Source organism: Gymnoscopelus braueri, assembly GCF_963280865.1.
Source record: "Gymnoscopelus braueri genome assembly, chromosome: 5".
Classification (NCBI taxonomy): Eukaryota; Metazoa; Chordata; class Actinopteri; order Myctophiformes; family Myctophidae; genus Gymnoscopelus; species Gymnoscopelus braueri.
Window position 1 is genome coordinate 19619373 of NC_137606.1, and position 7475 is coordinate 19626847.

Below are 7475 nucleotides of genomic sequence, written 5' to 3' on the forward strand. Positions count from 1 at the left end.
CTTGTAGAAACTTTCATGTCGAAGTGTTGTAATGTTGCCGTAAATTTTTGTTAAATGAATGTGCTTAGACTTATGGCAGAGTGACCATTACAGAGACACTTCAGTGATAAATACAGTCCATTGCATACACAGATCAAAGACTCACCACCAAACCCCCACCCAATTTTTTTTTTATATGAAGGAGGGACACTACACATTTAATTTGATTAGTACCAATATCACTCTCAGCCAGACAGGAACATACCATGCATCACGGTGATTAATCAGATGGAGTATTCTTTAGTGACAGATGTAGTATTGAGAGACCAAACGGAGAGATTTTTACACGGCCCTGAGGTTAGGGGGTAGGCTCCCCAATCCCTTGGGGTCAACAGGCGGCAGCGGGGTCGCAAGGCTCCCAGAGCACGTTAAAGACGTAATATAGTGCTGGGGAGAGACTGAAGGGCCCCCGTGTTCTGTCAAGGATGAATCAACATCCTAGCTGTGTTTTCCGTCTAGTCGGTGTGCCGACTGTCGCTCTCTCCTAGGGTTGGCAGCACATGGTGCGTGGATGACAGTCCACACCTAACCGGACGGGAGTGCGTGACTCACCGGTTACAGGCAAGGCGGGTGAAAACGGTTAAAATTCTGGTTCCCGTAGCCAAGCGGGGCCAGGACAAGACCGTCGGTTTCCTGCCTGGGGCGCCAACCACGCCTACGGGTAAGGGATCGCTATCGACTGGGTCACCCGCCGGTCGGATCGCAAAAAGCATTAATTCCATGGCGTGCTCCCCTACAGGAGGCGGGTGTGGTCGCTGCGTTCGGCTCAATGTACAGTCAGGCCATCACAAGCTGAAAGCGACCGCCGGAGTGCTACAGTTACTAAGCGAGTGATGCTCCTGTGATCGGTGGGCTTTGAAAAGAAGACGCCGGGAAGCAGGAGACTTGAACTCTCTATCCAGGGTGACCTGGGTGTAGACCTCAAGTGGAAAGGGGTCTAGCCTGGGACTGCGCCCCGGTGGGGAGGTTCGAAAGACTTAAGTGACATCTATGCTGCCCAAGGCCACTGAACGACCCCAGTATACACAACAATTTTTGTGGATTTTGATAGTAATGTTGGGGGACGTAATCTGATCGTAGCGATCTCCCTGGCAGCTTTAGGCACATTAAATATAGGCTGTGTTGCCCTTCGCATATGGCAAGTGATAAGAGAGCAGATACAGAGGAATCCCAATACACACCACAGAAACATTATATTGCCACCTGGGCCCCCATGCTGAACTTGACGAAGAACACCCCTGCACGATATCTACGCCCCGACTTTTGACCTCAAGGAGGGTACGGATCTGACTGGCGCTTGGGGCCCCTGTGTATAATACGGGGGGCTCCGGTCTCAGGCCCCAGGAGGGTACGGACCCGGGGGTTCGGGAGTGGGACCTCCGTCTCTTAGCTCATTCAGTGCTAAGTACATTCGTTAATGGCGCTGGATGGGTTGGGGGGGGGGGGGGGCTAGTCTTGGGCTCTGTCGGAACCTCCTCCTCCGGGCTAGGAAAAGTGACCACCTCAACCAGAGGAATTGGAGAAGAAACCAAAATGCATACATATTACAAGAATAAAAGAAAAAGAACAATAATAATATTAAAACATGTTAGAATAGTTGCTTGTAATGGAAAACTCAGTGGGAATGCCCCACTGAGGGACCCTAAGTTTAGCAATGCAATATGGAATCAAATGATGTATTTGTCCCCATTAAGAGCTCATGTCCAGATGGTAGATTTGGGACTGCCCCAGCCTAGTTCAGAGTTTCCCCTTCAAAGAAAAGGGTTTTCCTCGGCTCACATGACTCAAAAAGACAAAAATGGGACCAGATTTGTTTTAAACATGCAATATGTTATGCTAGATGATAATTGCTATAAAGTACTGTTTAGATTTTAATCTTGTGTTGTTGTGGGTACTAAATTCGTACCCAAGGAGGGGTTGATGGTCCATTGTGGAACCTTGGGCCGTCAACCTTTACTTTATAGAGTGCAGTCAGAAGACAGGCCTTGATAGCCACAGCGTAATTGATATACTGAATGTAATAGATAAGAACTTCAGAATTCTCCAGGCGCTCAACCGAACGCTTGTTTGCATGCAGACTTAGATGTGGAGCGATTTGCCTTCGTGATATATCAGGTCGTATTGTTTTAATATCATTAATTTGCTGTTCTTTTATTCACATAGTATAGAGGGAATCTCCCTTGTTTGTCAATAAAGATGCCTTGCGCATGTAAAAGGTAATTTCTGTGTATGTCGTCTATAAACTGGACTTTAGGGTTTTATTGAACCAAGAGTGACAGGTCTGCCACGGCACATCAGCTCTAAGAGTGTACTCTATTACAAGTGTCCTGAAGGTGTATGGAACACTAATAGACAGAAAACCAGTAAAAAGGCCAAGCAATTGTATAAACCTGAAAAGCCCCTGCATTTATCCACAAAACCATGTCCTATACTGCTGCACCAGGGGGATGGAAATCCTGTCACCAGCACCCTATGGAAGACCACAAAAGAAAGGAGAACGTAAGTCACTCAACCATATACACATATTATAGGGCCTACTAGGCAATAAAAATTGAGAAATGCAAACATAAATATGTTGGAAAAGTAAGAGATAAGGAGAGAGGATGGAACTTACGTTTAAACATGAGGAAAACCAGGGTTACCATTGTTTTAAATTAATCAAAACTACAAGCAAAATTATACTTAAAAGGAAGCTTTTCTTCTGATCTTCTGTCAGTTCTTCAACACCTCCTAGAATGTGATAATGTTGGGATGATTGGCATGATACTCACCTTCATACACTGTGTTTTACAGTATATGGAATTACAATTATTGGATTCTTTGGTTTAACTCAGCATTGTCTATATTGTCTATATATATTGTGTATAGCTAGCGCACAATGCAAATGACTATGAAGTCAAGCCATTATCACTGAGCTATGACTCCAACCACCAGAGGGCAGCACATTATAATATCCTAGGCCAGTGGTTCTCAAGTGGGGTCCGGGGACCCAAAGGGTTCTTGAGGGGGTTCCTTACGGGTCCATTTCATTCCATTTGATTCCATTTGTACAGAGTTATGGGTCCGTGGGACCGTGGCCAAATGCATACTAGACCTACCAAACTGGGGGTCCTTGACATATAAATGTTTGATAACCACTGGCACTGTCCTATGCTGTCTCTCAGTACGAAGAAGAACCCATATTGAGAAAGGAGTAGCCTCAAGTCTCATGACTTTCCAGTATTGTCATTTTGACTATGCATGCCCTCATGGTAGCCTACTACTCCAACACCTCAAAGGCACTAAAATCAAAACTACAGACCTTTCAAAACAAACTAATCAGACTGCTACTAGACCTCACACTAGGACGTTTATACGGAGCCCCTTAGGGGACATTACTAGGTAGATTGTTTTAAGGGTAGGTACATTATTTTAAGAGCTAGGTAGATTGTTTTAAGGGTAGGTACATTATTTTAAGAGCTGGTGGTTTATGTTTTCTGGTATGGAAAAAAAAAACATAGGCTATAACATTTTTTTTTGAGGGATGATTTTTTTTTTTTGAGGGATGAGTTTTTTTTTTTGAGGGATGAGTTTTTTTTTTGAGGGATGAGTTTTTTTTTTTGAGGGATGAGTTTTTTTTTTTTGAGGGATGAGTTTTTTTTTTTGAGGGATGATTTTTTTTTTTTGAGGGATGAGTTTTTTTTTTGAGGGATGAGTTTTTTTTTTTGAGGGATGAGTTTTTTTTTTTGAGGGATGTTATTTTTTTTGAGGGATGAGTTATTTTTTTTGAGGGATGAGTTTTTTTTTTTGAGGGATGAGTTTTTTTTTTTGAGGGATGAGTTAATTTTTTTGAGGGATGATTTTTTTTTTTTTGAGGGATGATTTTTTTTTTTTGAGGGATGAGTTTTTTTTTTGAGGGATGAGTTTTTTTTTTTGAGGGATGAGGTTTTTTTTGAGGGATGAGTTTTTTTTTTGAGGGATGACTTTTTTTTTTTCAAATAAATTTTTTTTTTCAAAGATTTTTTTTTTCAAAGTGAGTGTTTTTGTGTCTTTCAAAAGGAGATTTTTTTTTTCAATACAAATTTTTCTTTTTAATTTTTTAGTTAATTTTAAAAAAAAATTCCCAAGTATTGTTTCATCTTCAAAGTTTTTTTTTTCAACGGCCGGGGGTCCACAGGGGTCCCCGTGGCGGGGGTGGCGGCCGGGGTTCCACCGAGGTCCCCGTGGACCGGCCAGGGGTCCACGGGGGTCCCCGTGGCGGCCGGGGGTCCACGGGGCTCTCCGTGGCGGCCGGTGCTCAGCTTAGTCTAGGACCTGGCTAAGATATGTATGCACTTAATTTAGGAGAGAATATCTCAACTGTTCTTGGCTACTATGACCCCAGGGAACAATTTATGAACTTTGACTAATTCTCTATCCGGGACGAAATACCCTATATAATGCCCCCATCTTTCTAATTCATTAACATGCCTCATGCTTCTGCTATTGCAGCTATTGGAGAACTAAAACTAGATAGGCTTATTCGCCTATTTATAGAATCACTTCTACAAATTAAAAAAGAATAAAAACATACATGCATGCATGTATACAGTATAACCATATTTAACTACTGCTGGAGCCCATATTATGTGAATGAGATTACAGAATTGAAAAACTACTTTGATCAAAAATAAGTTACTTCTATACTTACTTCCAACTTCTACAAGTGAAAGAGAGGTGATTCACTCTAACAATCATCGTCTTGGGTCATCTTTCTAATTAATTAACATGCTAATCATCGTCTCATCATCTTGGGTCATGTTCTGCTATTGCAGCTATTAAGTACCTCAAATGGCATGTGAATGCACAGAGGTGAGTCGTCTTGGGTCATCTTTCTAATTCATTGAAATGCTCAGGTACAGCTGTTGTCATTGAAGTTATTGAAATACATCAAATAGATAGGTCACTTTAACTCCTCATCATCACAACAACCATGTAGCCTACAGAATCATGTTAAGTACATGAAATAACACGTATAGCCTACAAAATCAGGGTCTTTATTTGCCACTCTTTGCAGAAATGTATACATCAGCAATAACTGTGTCATCACATCATCACTGTGTCATCATTTTGGGTGTGTTGTTCAAGCCCTCTTAGATGGCTGGCTGTAGACATGGTCAGGTCAGGTTGTAACCTTGGCAGGGCATCCATGCAGCAATCCGATGTTTTCCACCAAAGCGCACCGTGTCCCGTGTGTGTGTGTGTGTGTGTGTGTGTGTGTACATATATATACACACACACACATATATTTATACACATATACATACACACTGATATAAATGACAGCTTAAATTAAAAGTGCATACAAGAATTACAAATAGACATTTGTGCTTTGACATTTGCCATGTTCATGACTGCTGTTTCCTACATTATCAATTGCTTATGTCACGTTGAACTCTGTTGAATAGTATTACCCCACAAAACATCTATATCTTAGTTCATTACATAAGTCATTACATGCTAAATGTTGCATTTATCTCATGCTATGCTGACATACATTCCCACATTCATGTTGCTAACAGAAAGCCTTTGGCAAAAAAATATTGACCAATTAAAAAACTTTTTTCGTTTGCACTTGAAGTATACTTAGCTTACATGACAAAGACTCAAACCATTGGAGGGGGGTAACTCTTGGAAGCTAGTGTACTTTACTATCATCAGGATGACTTGAACCATTGAACAGGGGTGTGGGGGGTAACCCATTTTTGAAATCTTGGAAGCCTACTAGCTCCTTCCATGCACCTTAACAAAATGTCATCCTACATAACAGCAAGTTGAGATCTCATTAATTTAACTGCCATGGATTCGCTTCCTGGGATGTCAAAGATGAAAGTCTGAATGAACTCCCAAACCTGGGAACATGGTTTCAGGGAAATTGAGATCGAAGACATAAAATGCTTTTCACGAGTACAGACCACGCCTTCAAACCAAACATTGTTTAACATTCTTTATTTAGAAAAGAAGGAGATGGACCTGTCAGGAAAGGAATTGGTTATGCATGGATTAGGAGATGGAGGGAAGGAAGGGAAGGGAAGGAAGGGGGGGGAGGAAGGGAGGCTTTAGGGGTGGGGATGTAGGAGTGGAGATGGAGGAGGAGATGATGTGTAGACAGGGAGGTGATGAGGAAGGGGGTGAGGATGAGGAAGTGAAGACAAGGGGTACGATTTATCTAGTGAGGAGGGTAAGTGAAGGATGTAAGGTGTGAGGATGGTGAGAGGATGGCTAGGGTGAGGTGAGCTTGAGGGAGTGAGAACAGAGGAAGGGGAGGTGGGGATGAAGGGGCATGTGAAGCCTGGATAAGGGGCGCAAATGGGAGTGTGGGACGGAGGGCGTCGTAGCCCTGGGGAGGGATGAAGGACGGGGCCCAGTGGGGGCGCGGCCCTGGGGGAGGGAAGGGCAAAGCCCTGGTGGGGGAGGAAGGGCGTAGCCCTGGTGGGGGAGGAAGGGCGTAGCCCTGATGAGGGGTGGAAGGGCGCGTGAAGCCCAGAGAGGGGGGAGGCATAACCATGGGGCTCCAGGGGGATGGAGACCTGAGTATTTGGCTTAGGGTCTGAGGAGATAGGCGTCCGTCTTGGCAGTAATCTGTGGACGCACCATCACTAAAGACCCCAAAAGAGAAAGCATAATTAGTCAGACATTAATTAGAACATTTACTGGACCATGGATGTGTGGGCGTTCCTGAGGTCTTGGACATTGGTTCTAATGTAAGTGTGGTATGCTTGGGAAGTCCAACGCCCTAGGAGTTGGACGGTGTGGTCGGTGATGCCTCTTCTAGATGCAGAAGAAGCAGCACCGATTCGGAACGAATGGCCGGAGAAGTTACCTGCGGGATATCCGGCCTTGGTCAGAACTTGCCGGAGGTGGTAGAGGAACCAGTGACGGGTCGCGACTGAACCGGTATCAGTGGTAAATAACGGGTCGGAAGGAGAGGCGTGGGAGGAGTGCCTGGTATGGAGGTGATGGACCAAGGGTTCGTAAGGGCTGAGGTAGGAGTTGAGTTTAAACATGTAAATTGGCGTTGTTCTGCCGAATTGGTCTGTTTTGCTATGTTTTAGCAAGAATACTAGTGTGGAGGAATCTGGAATGGTCAGATCAGATAAACAGGGATGGTAGTGAGGAATGAATGTAGAATTAGAGGTAGTGAATTCTGAACATCTTAGAAACCCAAAGAAAGCTAAGAGAAACATTGCTTCCAGTGTGGAGTCTACAGATGGGTTTACATAGCCAGAGCGGAGTATGTTGATGCATCCTGCGAGAACATCAGAGGTAATAGGTTGGCGGCCTGGAGGATTACGTGGCTCGTTCCTTCTCAGGCTCTAAAGGAGCAGGGTGACGTGTGAGTGCTGGGCAAAGGGGTGAGGTACTCCTGTTAGGAGCTTAGTAATAAAATGTATACCTGATAGATAGACGCGGATGGT